General features: G+C 47.8%; 15 non-coding genes and 2 pseudogenes across 15 annotated transcripts; 16 read left to right on the top strand and 1 right to left on the bottom strand.

Moving 5' to 3' along the window:
* The first annotated feature begins 2853 nt into the window (after positions 1–2853).
* LOC135012126 (U1 spliceosomal RNA) lies at positions 2854–3017 on the top strand. The gene has a single exon (XR_010211131.1). It is a non-coding gene; the product is annotated as a U1 spliceosomal RNA (small nuclear RNA).
* A 152-nt stretch (positions 3018–3169) lies between these two features.
* Positions 3170–3332, top strand: LOC135012278 (U1 spliceosomal RNA). The gene has a single exon (XR_010211282.1). It is a non-coding gene; the product is annotated as a U1 spliceosomal RNA (small nuclear RNA).
* A 674-nt stretch (positions 3333–4006) lies between these two features.
* On the top strand, positions 4007–4170 carry LOC135012492 (U1 spliceosomal RNA). Its single transcript, XR_010211442.1, has one exon. It is a non-coding gene; the product is annotated as a U1 spliceosomal RNA (small nuclear RNA).
* A 152-nt stretch (positions 4171–4322) lies between these two features.
* Positions 4323–4485, top strand: LOC135012277 (U1 spliceosomal RNA). Its single transcript, XR_010211281.1, has one exon. It is a non-coding gene; the product is annotated as a U1 spliceosomal RNA (small nuclear RNA).
* Positions 4486–5159: 674 nt separating this feature from the next.
* Positions 5160–5323, top strand: LOC135012147 (U1 spliceosomal RNA). The gene has a single exon (XR_010211152.1). It is a non-coding gene; the product is annotated as a U1 spliceosomal RNA (small nuclear RNA).
* A 152-nt stretch (positions 5324–5475) lies between these two features.
* On the top strand, positions 5476–5638 carry LOC135012291 (U1 spliceosomal RNA). The gene has a single exon (XR_010211295.1). It is a non-coding gene; the product is annotated as a U1 spliceosomal RNA (small nuclear RNA).
* Positions 5639–6312: 674 nt separating this feature from the next.
* LOC135012491 (U1 spliceosomal RNA) lies at positions 6313–6476 on the top strand. Its single transcript, XR_010211441.1, has one exon. It is a non-coding gene; the product is annotated as a U1 spliceosomal RNA (small nuclear RNA).
* A 152-nt stretch (positions 6477–6628) lies between these two features.
* Positions 6629–6764, top strand: LOC135012393 (U1 spliceosomal RNA; annotated as a pseudogene).
* A 701-nt stretch (positions 6765–7465) lies between these two features.
* On the top strand, positions 7466–7629 carry LOC135012229 (U1 spliceosomal RNA). Its single transcript, XR_010211233.1, has one exon. It is a non-coding gene; the product is annotated as a U1 spliceosomal RNA (small nuclear RNA).
* A 152-nt stretch (positions 7630–7781) lies between these two features.
* LOC135012369 (U1 spliceosomal RNA) lies at positions 7782–7944 on the top strand. Its single transcript, XR_010211366.1, has one exon. It is a non-coding gene; the product is annotated as a U1 spliceosomal RNA (small nuclear RNA).
* A 674-nt stretch (positions 7945–8618) lies between these two features.
* On the top strand, positions 8619–8782 carry LOC135012197 (U1 spliceosomal RNA). The gene has a single exon (XR_010211202.1). It is a non-coding gene; the product is annotated as a U1 spliceosomal RNA (small nuclear RNA).
* Positions 8783–8933: 151 nt separating this feature from the next.
* LOC135012244 (U1 spliceosomal RNA) lies at positions 8934–9096 on the top strand. The gene has a single exon (XR_010211248.1). It is a non-coding gene; the product is annotated as a U1 spliceosomal RNA (small nuclear RNA).
* Positions 9097–9770: 674 nt separating this feature from the next.
* LOC135012146 (U1 spliceosomal RNA) lies at positions 9771–9934 on the top strand. The gene has a single exon (XR_010211151.1). It is a non-coding gene; the product is annotated as a U1 spliceosomal RNA (small nuclear RNA).
* Positions 9935–10086: 152 nt separating this feature from the next.
* On the top strand, positions 10087–10249 carry LOC135012408 (U1 spliceosomal RNA). The gene has a single exon (XR_010211383.1). It is a non-coding gene; the product is annotated as a U1 spliceosomal RNA (small nuclear RNA).
* Positions 10250–10923: 674 nt separating this feature from the next.
* LOC135012112 (U1 spliceosomal RNA) lies at positions 10924–11087 on the top strand. Its single transcript, XR_010211117.1, has one exon. It is a non-coding gene; the product is annotated as a U1 spliceosomal RNA (small nuclear RNA).
* A 152-nt stretch (positions 11088–11239) lies between these two features.
* On the top strand, positions 11240–11375 carry LOC135012400 (U1 spliceosomal RNA; annotated as a pseudogene).
* An 855-nt stretch (positions 11376–12230) lies between these two features.
* Positions 12231–12393, bottom strand: LOC135012249 (U1 spliceosomal RNA). The gene has a single exon (XR_010211253.1). It is a non-coding gene; the product is annotated as a U1 spliceosomal RNA (small nuclear RNA).
* Between the last annotated feature and the right edge of the window lie 587 nt (positions 12394–12980).

Raw genomic sequence — 12980 nt, 5'->3', positions numbered from 1 at the left:
GAATTTTCCAATGCCTAGCTCTTTGCAAAAGAGAGATATCGGCAAGGAAAAGCTGTATTGTACCTTTGCATTTTTCTCCCAAACGAAAGACACTAGAATGAAAATTTTAAAGCTTCCTGTTAGTGCTTCATCTACACGTTATAGCCCTGAATTTTCCAATGCCTATCTCTTTGCAAAAGAGAGATATCGGCAAGGAAAAGCTGTATTGTACCTTTGCTTTTTTCTCCCAAACGAAAGACACTAGAATGAAAATTTTAAAGCCTCCTATTAGTGCTTCATCTACACGTTATAGCCCTGAATTTTCCAATGCCTATCTCTTTGCAAAAGAGAGATATCGGCAAGGAAAAGCTGCATTGTACTTTTGCATTTTTCTCCCAAACGAAAGACACTAGAATGAAAATTTTAAAGCCTCCTGTTAGTGCTTCATCTACACGTTATAGCCCTGAATTTTCCAATGCCTAGCTCTTTGCAAAAGAGAGATATTGGCAAGGAAAAGCTGTATTGTACCTTTGCATTTTTCTCCCAAACGAAAGACACTAGAATGAAAATTTTAAAGCCTCCTGTTAGTGCTTCATCTACACGTTATAGCCCTGAATTTTCCAATGCCTATCTCTTTGCAAAAGAGAGATATCGGCAAGGAAAAACTGTATTGTACCTTTGCATTTTTCTCCCAAACGAAAGACACTAGAATGAAAATTTTAAAGCCTCCTGTTAGTGCTTCATCTACACGTTATAGCCCTGAATTTTCCAATGCCTATCTCTTTGCAAAAGAGAGATATCGGCAAGGAAAAGCTGTATTGTACCTTTGCATTTTTCTCCCAAACGAAGGACACTAGAATGAAAATTTTAAAGCCTCCTATTAGTGCTTCATCTACACGTTATAGCCCTGAATTTTCCAATGCCTATCTCTTTGCAAAAGAGAGATATCGGCAAGGAAAAGCTGTATTGTACCTTTGCATTTTTCTCCCAAACGAAGTACACTAGAATGAAAATGTTAAAGCCTCCTGTTAGTGCTTCATCTACACGTTATAGCCCTGAATTTTCCAATGCCTATCTCTTTGCAAAAGAGAGATATCGGCAAGGAAAAGCTGTATTGTACCTTTGCATTTTTCTCCCAAACGAAAGACACTAGAATGAAAATTTTAAAGCCTCCTGTTAGTGCTTCATCTACACGTTATAGCCCTGAATTTTCCAATGCCTATCTCTTTGCAAAAGAGAGATATCGGCAAGGAAATGCTGTATTGTACCTTTGCATTTTTCTCCCAAACGAAAGACACTAGAATGAAAATTTTAAAGCCTCCTGTTAGTGCTTCATCTACACGTTATAGCCCTGCATTTTCCAATGCCTATCTCTTTGCAAAAGAGAGATATCGGCAAGGAAAAGCTGCATTGTACTTTTGCATTTTTCTCCCAAACGAAAGACACTAGAATGAAAATTTTAAAGCCTCCTGTTAGTGCTTCATCTACACGTTATAGCCCTGAATTTTCCAATGCCTAGCTCTTTGCAAAAGAGAGATATTGGCAAGGAAAAGCTGTATTGTACCTTTGCATTTTTCTCCCAAACGAAAGACACTAGAATGAAAATTTTAAAGCCTACTGTTAGTGCTTCATCTACACGTTATAGCCCTGAATTTTCCAATGCCTAGCTCTTTGCAAAAGAGAGATATCGGCAAGGAAAAGCTGTATTGTACCTTTGCATTTTTCTCCCAAACGAAAGACACTAGAATGAAAATTTTAAAGCCTCCTGTTAGTGCTTCATCTACACGTTATAGCCCTGAATTTTCCAATGCCTATCTCTTTGCAAAAGAGAGATATCGGCAAGGAAAAGCTGTATTGTACCTTTGCTTTTTTCTCCCAAACGAAAGACACTAGAATGAAAATTTTAAAGCCTCCTATTAGTGCTTCATCTACACGTTATAGCCCTGAATTTTCCAATGCCTATCTCTTTGCAAAAGAGAGATATCGGCAAGGAAAAGCTGCATTGTACTTTTGCATTTTTCTCCCAAACGAAAGACACTAGAATGAAAATTTTAAAGCCTCCTGTTAGTGCTTCATCTACACGTTATAGCCCTGAATTTTCCAATGCCTAGCTCTTTGCAAAAGAGAGATATTGGCAAGGAAAAGCTGTATTGTACCTTTGCATTTTTCTCCCAAACGAAAGACACTAGAATGAAAATTTAAAAGCCTCCTGTTAGTGCTTCATCTACACGGTATAGCCCTGAATTTTCCAATGCCTAGCTCTTTGCAAAAGAGAGATATCGGCAAGGAAAAGCTGTATTGTACCTTTGCATTTTTCTCCCAAACGAAAGACACTAGAATGCAAACTACAGGTAGTGCTGCAGGGCCCACACCCTTTTACTTGCCTTACAGAGCAGCTCTGGAGCTGTTACAGTGCCCAGCTGCTGCAAGAAATCAGCTTGAATGCTTCAGGGGATGGGGCATGGCCAACATGAGCCCCACACCAAAGGAGGGGGGAGGTGTTTAATGCGAACTAGGGGTCATCCAAGCACTGCAAAAGGCCGCCATGCCCTGCATGCCCCTTTTCTCTTTTCATATGCAGATGAGGGTTCCAGTCAACTTTGGCCCACTGCTTGGATAACATCACCGTATGCAAATCCGTCTGCTGCAGACCTTCCCCCAGGAGTGCTTGTACTAGTTGTTGCATATGGTTTGATATTTGATGGTGCTTCAGTATTAGGCAGCCTTCCGCCCTCCCATGTTCATCTGAAAAGATGTGGTCTCCCTGCAGTTGTTGTCCCCAGATGAGAGTTCACTTGTGCTGCCTCAGTTGAATCTCCTTTACTTGACAGAGATGTGCCTGAGCAGCTGCCCTCACCAGCCCTATCCCAAATCATACTTATTTTGCATAGGAGATACCATGGTCATGAAGATTGTTCTCCAAGGGTGAGGTTCATTCATTGCATTCTGGGTATGCTGACCCCTGTGATTTTCCCAAATGTGGGAAACTCGACTGCATTATTTGTGGTAGTGGGGGACTGTGTTTGTGCTTTCCTCTGGTCAGCTCTGGTAAAAGTCAGATTTCTTTGTCTCAGATCTTCCTCTAGCCTTGTTCTTCTTTCGAGAGTTCCCTTGTGCTGCCTCAGTTGGATCTCTTTCACTTGACAGGGGGGTGCCCGAACAGCGACCCTCCCCAGCTCTAGCCCAACTCCTACTTACCTGCCAGGTGAGATACTATGATCATGAAGGTGCTTCTCCCAGGGCAAGGCTCACCCATTGCACTCTGGGTGTGCTGCCCCTGCGATTTCCCCAAATGTGGGAAACTTGACTGCATAATTTGTGTTTCCCCTGGTCGGCTCTCGTATAATTCAGATCTCTTTGTCTCAGGTCTCTCTCCAGCCTAGTTTGCTGTCTGTTTCCACTTCTCTTTTCTTCAACCGCTCCCTTCTATACCCTTGTGCACTATCCTGACTTCTCCTCCCGTCTGCTTACTTTGTGCCTTCCAATGCACAATGCAAACTACAGGTAGTGCTGCAGGGCCCACACCCTTTTACTTGCCTTACAGAGCAGCTCTGGAGCTGTTACAGTGCCCAGCTGCTGCAAGAAATCAGCTTGAATGCTTCAGGGGATGGGGCATGGCCAACATGAGCCCCACACCAAAGGAGGGGGGAGGTGTTTAATGCGAACTAGGGGTCATCCATGCACTGCAAAAGGCCGCCATGCCCTGCATGCCCCTTTTCTCTTTTCATATGCAGATGAGGGTTCCAGTCAACTTTGGCCCACTGCTTGGATAACATCACCGTATGCAAATCCGTCTGCTGCAGACCTTCCCCCAGGAGTGCTTGTACTAGTTGTTGCATATGGTTTGATATTTGATGGTGCTTCAGTATTAGGCAGCCTTCCGCCCTCCCATGTTCATCTGAAAAGATGTGGTCTCCCTGCAGTTGTTGTCCCCAGATGAGAGTTCCCTTGTGCTGCCTCAGTTGAATCTCCTTTACTTGACAGAGATGTGCCTGAGCAGCGGCCCTCACCAGCCCTATCCCAAATCATACTTATTTTGCATAGGAGATACCATGGTCATGAAGATTGTTCTCCCAGGGTGAGGTTCATTCATTGCATTCTGGGTATGCTGACCCCTGTGATTTTCCCAAATGTGGGAAACTCGACTGCATTATTTGTGGTAGTGGGGGACTGTGTTTGTGCTTTCCTCTGGTCAGCTCTGGTAAAAGTCAGATTTCTTTGTCTCAGATCTTCCTCTAGCCTTGTTCTTCTTTCGAGAGTTCCCTTGTGCTGCCTCAGTTGGATCTCTTTCACTTGACAGGGGGGTGCCCGAACAGCGACCCTCCCCAGCTCTAGCCCAACTCCTACTTACCTGCCAGGTGAGATACTATGATCATGAAGGTGCTTCTCCCAGGGCAAGGCTCACCCATTGCACTCTGGGTGTGCTGCCCCTGCGATTTCCCCAAATGTGGGAAACTTGACTGCATAATTTGTGTTTCCCCTGGTCGGCTCTCGTATAATTCAGATCTCTTTGTCTCAGGTCTCTCTCCAGCCTAGTTTGCTGTCTGTTTCCACTTCTCTTTTCTTCAACCGCTCCCTTCTATACCCTTGTGCACTATCCTGACTTCTCCTCCCGTCTGCTTACTTTGTGCCTTCCAATGCACAATGCAAACTACAGGTAGTGCTGCAGGGCCCACACCCTTTTACTTGCCTTACAGAGCAGCTCTGGAGCTGTTACAGTGCCCAGCTGCTGCAAGAAATCAGCTTGAATGCTTCAGGGGATGGGGCATGGCCAACATGAGCCCCACACCAAAGGAGGGTGGAGGTGTTTAATGCGAACTAGGGGTCATCCAAGCACCGCAAAAGGCCGCCATGCCCTGCATGCCCCTTTTCTCTTTTCATATGCAGATGAGGGTTGAAGCCAACTTTGACCCACTGCTTGGATGACATCACCGTATGCAAATCCGTCTTCTGCAGAACTTCCCCCAGGAATGCTTGCACTAGTTGTTGCATTTGGTTTGTTGTTTGGGGGTGCTTCAGTATTAGGCAGCCTTCTGCCCTCCCATGTTCATCTGAAAATATGTGTTCTCCCTGCAGTTGTTGTCCCCAGATGAGAGTTCCCTTGTGCTGCCTCAGTTGAATCTCCTTTACTTGACAGAGATGTGCATGAGCAGCGGCCCTCCCCAGCCCTATTCCAAATCATACTTATTTTGCATAGGAGATACCATGGTCATGAAGATTGTTCTCCCAGGGTGAGGTTCATTCATTGCATTTTGGGTATGCTGACCCCTGTGATTTCCCCAAATGTGGGAAACTTGACTGCATTATTTGTGGTAGTGGGGGACTGTGTTTGTGCTTTCCTCTGGTCAGCTCTGGTAAAAGTCAGATTTCTTTGTCTCAGATTTTCCTCTAGCCTTGTTCTTCTTTCGAGAGTTCCATTGTGCTGCCTCAGTTGGATCTCCTTCACTTTACAGGGGGGTACCCGAGCAGCGACCCTCCCCAGCTCTAGCCCAACTCCTACTTACCTGCCAGGTGAGATACTATGATCATGAAGGTGCTTCTCCCAGGGCAAGGCTCACCCATTGCACTCTGGGTGTGCTGCCCCTGCGATTTCCCCAAATGTGGGAAACTTGACTGCATAATTTGTGTTTCCCCTGGTCGGCTCTCGTATAATTCAGATCTATTTGTCTCAGGTCTCTCTCCAGCCTAGTTTGCTGTCTGTTTCCACTTCTCTTTTCTTCAGCCGCTCCCTTCTATACCCTTGTGCACTATCCTGACTTCTCCTCCCGTCTGCTTACTTTGTGCCTTCCAATGCACAATGCAAACTACAGGTAGTGCTGCAGGGCCCACACCCTTTTACTTGCCTTACAGAGCAGCTCTGGAGCTGTTACAGTGCCCAGCTGCTGCAAGAAATCAGCTTGAATGCTTCAGGGGATGGGGCATGGCCAACATGAGCCCCACACCAAAGGAGGGGGGAGGTGTTTAATGCGAACTAGGGGTCATCCAAGCACTGCAAAAGGCCGCCATGCCCTGCATGCCCCTTTTCTCTTTTCATATGCAGATGAGGGTTCCAGTCAACTTTGGCCCACTGCTTGGATAACATCACCGTATGCAAATCCGTCTGCTGCAGACCTTCCCCCAGGAGTGCTTGTACTAGTTGTTGCATATGGTTTGATATTTGATGGTGCTTCAGTATTAGGCAGCCTTCCGCCCTCCCATGTTCATCTGAAAAGATGTGGTCTCCCTGCAGTTGTTGTCCCCAGATGAGAGTTCACTTGTGCTGCCTCAGTTGAATCTCCTTTACTTGACAGAGATGTGCCTGAGCAGCTGCCCTCACCAGCCCTATCCCAAATCATACTTATTTTGCATAGGAGATACCATGGTCATGAAGATTGTTCTCCCAGGGTGAGGTTCATTCATTGCATTCTGGGTATGCTGACCCCTGTGATTTTCCCAAATGTGGGAAACTCGACTGCATTATTTGTGGTAGTGGGGGACTGTGTTTGTGCTTTCCTCTGGTCAGCTCTGGTAAAAGTCAGATTTCTTTGTCTCAGATCTTCCTCTAGCCTTGTTCTTCTTTCGAGAGTTCCCTGGTGCTGCCTCAGTTGGATCTCCTTCACTTCACAGGGGGGAACCCGAGCAGCGACCCTCCCCAGCTCTAGCCCAACTCCTACTTACCTGCCAGGTGAGATACTATGATCATGAAGGTGCTTCTCCCAGGGCAAGGCTCAACCATTGCACTCTGGGTGTGCTGCTCCTGCGATTTCCCCAAATGTGGGAAACTTGACTGCATAATTTGTGTTTCCCCTCGTCGGCTCTCGTATAATTCAGATCTCTTTGTCTCAGGTCTCTCTCCAGCCTAGTTTGCTGTCTGTTTCCACTTCTCTTTTCTTCAGCCGCTCCCTTCTATACCCTTGTGCACTATCCTGACTTCTCCTCCCGTCTGCTTACTTTGTGCCTTCCAATGCACAATGCAAACTACAGGTAGTGCTGCAGGGCCCACACCCTTTTACTTGCCTTACAGAGCAGCTCTGGAGCTGTTACAGTGCCCAGCTGCTGCAAGAAATCAGCTTGAATGCTTCAGGGGCTGGGGCATAGCCAACATGAGCCCCACACCAAAGGAGGGTGGAGGTGTTTAATGCAAACTAGGGGTCAGCCAAGCGCCGCAAAAGGCCACCATGCCCTGCACGCCCCTTTTCTCTTTTCATATGCAGACGAGGGTTGAAGCCAACTTTGACCCACTGCTTGGATGACATCACCATATGCAAATCCATCTGCGGCAGGCCTTCCCCCAGGAATGCTTGCACTAGTTGTTGCATTTGGTTTGTTGTTTGGGGGTGCTTCAGTATTAGGCAGCCTTCTGCCCTCCCATGTTCATCTGAAAATATATGTTCTCCCTGCAGTTGTTGTCCCAAGATGAGAGTTCCCTTGTGCTGCCTCAGTTGAATCTCCTTTACTTGACAGAGATGTGCATGAGCAGCGGCCCTCCCCAGCCCTATTCCAAATCATACTTATTTTGCATAGGAGATACCATGGTCATGAAGATTTTTCTCCCAGGGTGAGGTTCATTCATTGCATTTTGGGTATGCTGACCCCTGTGATTTCCCCAAATGTGGGAAACTTGACTGCAATATTTGTGGTAGTGGGAGACTGTGTTTGTGCTTTCCTCTGGTCAGCTCTGGTAAAAGTCAGATTTCTTTGTCTCAGATTTTCCTTTAGCCTTGTTCTTTTTTCGAGAGTTCCCTTGTGCTGCCTCAGTTGGATCTCCTTCACTTTACAGGGGGGTACCCGAGCAGCGACCCTCCCCAGCTCTAGCCCAACTCCTACTTACCTGCCAGGTGAGATACTATGATCATGAAGGTGCTTCTCCCAGGGCAAGGCTCACCCATTGTACTCTGGGTGTGCTGCTCCTGTGATTTCCCCAAATGTGGGAAACTTGACTGCATAATTTGTGTTTCCCCTGGTCGGCTCTCGTATAATTCAGATCTCTTTGTCTCAGGTCTCTCTCCAGCCTAGTTTGCTGTCTGTTTCCACTTCTCTTTTCTTCAGCCGCTCCCTTCTATACCCTTGTGCACTATCCTGACTTCTCCTCCCGTCTGCTTACTTTGTGCCTTCCAATGCACAATGCAAACTACAGGTAGTGCTGCAGGGCCCACACCCTTTTACTTGCCTTACAGAGCAGCTCTGGAGCTGTTACAGTGCCCAGCTGCTGCAAGAAATCAGCTTGAATGCTTCAGGGGATGGGGCATGGCCAACATGAGCCCCACACCAAAGGAGGGTGGAGGTGTTTAATGCGAACTAGGGGTCATCCAAGCACCGCAAAAGGCCGCCATGCCCTGCACGCCCCTTTTCTCTTTTCATATGCAGATGAGGGTTGAAGCCAACTTTGACCCACTGCTTGGATGACATCACCGTATGCAAATCCGTCTTCTGCAGAACTTCCCCCAGGAATGCTTGCACTAGTTGTTGCATTTGGTTTGTTGTTTGGGTGTGCTTCAGTATTAGGCAGCCTTCTGCCCTCCCATGTTCATCTGAAAATATGTGTTCTCCCTGCAGTTGTTGTCCCCAGATGAGAGTTCCCTTGTGCTGCCTCAGTTGAATCTCCTTTACTTGACAGAGATGTGCCTGAGCAGCGGCCCTCCCCAGCTCTATCCCAAATCATACTTATTTTGCATAGGAGATACCATGGTCATGAAGATTATTCTCCCAGGGTGAGGTTCATTCATTGCATTATGGGTATGCTGACCCCTGTGATTTCCCCAAATGTGGGAAACTCGACTGCTTTATTTGTGGTAGTGGGGGACTGTGTTTGTGTTTTCCTCTGGTCAGCTCTGGTAAAAGTCAGATTTCTTTGTTCAGATCTTCCTCTAGCCTTGTTCTTCTTTCGAGAGTTCCCTTGTGCTGCCTCAGTTGGATCTCCTTCACTTGACAGGGGGGTGCCCAAGCAGAGACCCTCCCCAGCTCTAGCCCAACTCCTACTTACCTGCCAGGTGAGATACTATGATCATGAAGGTGCTTCTCCCAGGGCAAGGCTCACCCATTGCACTCTGGGTGTGCTGCCCCTGCGATTTCCCCAAATGTGGGAAACTTGACTGCATAATTTGTGTTTCCCCTGGTCGGCTCTCGTGTAATTCAGATCTCTTTGTCTCAGGTCTCTCTCCAACCTAGTTTGCTGTCTGTTTCCACTTCTCTTTTCTTCAGCCGCTCCCTTCTATACCCTTGTGCACTATCCTGACTTCTCCTCCCGTCTGCTTACTTTGTGCCTTCCAATGCACAATGCAAACTACAGGTAGTGCTGCAGGGCCCACACCCTTTTACTTGCCTTACAGAGCAGCTCTGGAGATGTTACAGTGCCCAGCTGCTGCAAGAAATCAGCTTGAATGCTTCAGGGGATGGGGCATGGCCAACATGAGCCCCACACCAAAGGAGGGTGGAGGTGTTTAATGCGAACTAGGGGTCATCCAAGCACCGCAAAAGGCCGCCATGCCCTGCACGCTCCTTTTCTCTTTTCATATGCAGATGAGGGTTGAAGCCAACTTTGACCCACTGCTTGGATGACATCACCGTATGCAAATCCGTCTTCTGCAGAACTTCCCCCAGGAATGCTTGCACTAGTTGTTGCATTTGGTTTGTTGTTTGGGGGTGCTTCAGTATTAGGCAGCCTTCTGCCCTCCCATGTTCATCTGAAAATATGTGTTCTCCCTGCAGTTGTTGTCCCCAGATAAGAGTTCCCTTGTGCTGCCTCAGTTGAATCTCCTTTACTTGACAGAGATGTGCATGAGCAGCGGCCCTCCCCAGCCCTATTCCAAATCATACTTATTTTGCATAGGAGATACCATGGTCATGAAGATTGTTCTCCCAGGGTGAGGTTCATTCATTGCATTTTGGGTATGCTGACCCCTGTGATTTCCCCAAATGTGGGAAACTTGACTGCATTATTTGTGGTAGTGGGGGACTGTGTTTGTGCTTTCCTCTGGTCAGCTCTGGTAAAAGTCAGATTTCTTTGTCTCAGATTTTCCTCTAGCCTTGTTCTTCTTTCGAGAGTTCCCTTGTGCTGCCTCAGTTGGATCTCCTTCAGTTTACAGGGGGGTACCCGAGCAGCGATCCTCCCCAGCTCTAGCCCAACTCCTACTTACCTGCCAGGTGAGATACTATGATCATGAAGGTGCTTCTCCCAGGGCAAGGCTCACCCATTGCACTCTAGGTGTGCTGCTCCTGCGATTTCCCCAAATGTGGGAAACTTGACTGCATAATTTGTGTTTCCCCTGGTCGGCTCTCGTATAATTCAGATCTCTTTGTCTCAGGTCTCTCTCCAGCCTAGTTTGCTGTCTGTTTCCACTTCTCTTTTCTTGAGCCGCTCCCTTCTATGCCCTTGCGCACTATCCTGACTTCTCCTCCTGTCTGCTTACTTTGTGCCTTCCAACGCACAATGCGAACTACAGGTAGTGCTGCAGGGCCCACACCCTTTTACTTGCCTTACAGAGCAGCTCTGGAGCTGTTACAGTGCCCAGCTGCTGCAAGAAATCAGCTTGAATGCTTCAGGGGCTGGGGCATAGCCAACATGAGCCCCACACCAAAGGAGGGTGGAGGTGTTTAATGCAAACTAGGGGTCAGCCAAGTGCCGCAAAAGGCCACCATGCCCTGCACGCCCCTTTTCTCTTTTCATATGCAGACGAGGGTTGAAGCCAACTTTGACCCACTGCTTGGATGACATCACCATATGCAAATCCATCTGCGGCAGGCCTTCCCCCAGGAATGCTTGCACTAGTTGTTGCATTTGGTTTGTTGTTTGGGGGTGCTTCAGTATTAGGCAGCTTTCTGCCCTCCCATGTTCATCTGAAAATATATGTTCTCCCTGCAGTTGTTGTCCCCAGATGAGAGTTCCCTTGTGCTGCCTCAGTTGAATCTCCTTTACTTGACAGAGATGTGCATGAGCAGCGGCCCTCCCCAGCCCTATTCCAAATCATACTTATTTTGCATAGGAGATACCATGGTCATGAAGATTTTTCTCCCAGGGTGAGGTTCATTCATTGCATTTTGGGTATGCTGACCCCTGTGATTTCCCCAAATGTGGGAAACTCAACTGCATTATTTGTGGTAGTGGGGGACTGTGTTTGTGCTTTCCTCTGGTCAGCTCTAGTAAAAGTCAGATTTCTTTGTCTCACATTTTCCTCTAGCCTTGTTCTTCTTTCGAGAGTTCCCTTGTGCTGCCTTTGTTGGATCTCCTTCACTTTACAGGGGGGTACCCAAGCAGCGACCCTCCCCAGCTCTAGCCCAACTCCTACTTACCTGCCAGGTGAGATACTATGATCATTAAGGTGCTTCTCCCAGGGCAAGGCTCACCCATTGTACTCTGGGTGTGCTGCTCCTGCGATTTCCCCAAATGTGGGAAACTTGACTGCATAATTTGTGTTTCCCCTCGTCGGCTCTCGTATAATTCAGATCTCTTTGTCTCAGGTCTCTCTCCAGCCTAGTTTGCTGTCTGTTTCCACTTCTCTTTTCTTCAGCCGCTCCCTTCTATACCCTTGTGCACTATCCTGACTTCTCCTCCCGTCTGCTTACTTTGTGCCTTCCAATGCACAATGCAAACTACAGGTAGTGCTGCAGGGCCCACACCCTTTTACTTGCCTTACAGAGCAGCTCTGGAGCTGTTACAGTGCCCAGCTGCTGCAAGAAATCAGCTTGAATGCTTCAGGGGCTGGGGCATAGCCAACATCAGCCCCACACCGAAGGAGGGTGGAGGTGTTTAATGCAAACTAGGGGTCAGTCAAGCGCCGCAAAAGGCCACCATGCCCTGCACGCCCCTTTTCTGTTTTCATATGCAGATGAGGGTTGAAGCCAACTTTGACCCACTGCTTGGATGACATCACCATATGCAAATCCATCTGCGGCAGGCCTTCCCCCAGGAATGCTTGCACTAGTTGTTGCATTTGGTTTGTTGTTTGGGGGTGCTTCAGTATTAGGCAGCCTTCTGCTGCACCCTGCTTTCGTGTGGGGCTCATGTTGGCCATGCCCCATCCCCTGAAGCTTTCAAGCAGATTTCTTGCAGCAGCTGGGCACTGTAACAGCTCAAGAGCTGCTCTGTAAGGCAAGTAAAAGGGTGTGGGCCCTGCAGCACTACCTGTAGTTTGCATTGTGCATTGGAAGGCACAAAGTAAGCAGACGGGAGGAGAAGTCAGGATAGTGCACAAGGGTATAGAAGGGAGCGGCTGAAGAAAAGAGAAGTGGAAACAGACAGCAAACTAGGCTGGAGAGAGATCTGAGACAAAGAGATCTGAATTATACGATAGCCGACCAGGGGAAACACAAATTATGCAGTCAAGTTTCCCACATTTGGGGAAATCGCAGGGGCAGCACACCCAGAGTGCAATGGGTGAGCCTTGCCCTGGGAGAAGCACCTTCATGATCATAGTATCTCACCTGGCAGGTAAGTATGAGTTGGGCTAGAGCTGGGGAGGGTCGCTGCTCGGGCACCCCCCTGTTAAGTGAAGGAGATCCAACTGAGGCAGCACAAGGGAACTCTCAAAAGAAGAACAAGGCTAGAGGAAGATCTGAAACAAAGAAATCTGACTTTTACCAGAGCTGACCAGAAGAAAACACAAACACAGTCCCCCACTACCACAAATAAAGCAGTCGAGGTGAGGTTCATTCATTGCATTTTGGGTATGCTGCCCCTGCGATTTCCCCAAATGTGGGAAACTTGACTGCATAATTTGTGTTTCCCCTGGTCGGCTATCGTATAATTCAGATCTCTTTGTCTCAGATCTCTCTCCAGCCTAGTTTGCTGTCTGTTTCCACTTCTCTTTTCTTCAGCCGCTCCCTTCTATACCCTTGTGCACTATCCTGACTTCTCCTCCCGTCTGCTTACTTTGTGCCTTCCAATGCACAATGCAAACTACAGGTAGTGCTGCAGGGCCCACACCCTTTTACTTGCCTTACAGAGCAGCTCTTGAGCTGTTACAGTGCCCAGCTGCTGCAAGAAATCTGCTTGAAAGCTTCAGGGGATGGGGCATGGCCAACAT

This window comes from Pseudophryne corroboree, unplaced genomic scaffold, assembly GCF_028390025.1.
Source record: "Pseudophryne corroboree isolate aPseCor3 unplaced genomic scaffold, aPseCor3.hap2 scaffold_253, whole genome shotgun sequence".
In the NCBI taxonomy this organism is placed as follows: domain Eukaryota; kingdom Metazoa; phylum Chordata; class Amphibia; order Anura; family Myobatrachidae; genus Pseudophryne; species Pseudophryne corroboree.
This window is presented reverse-complemented; position numbering and strand designations above follow the sequence as displayed.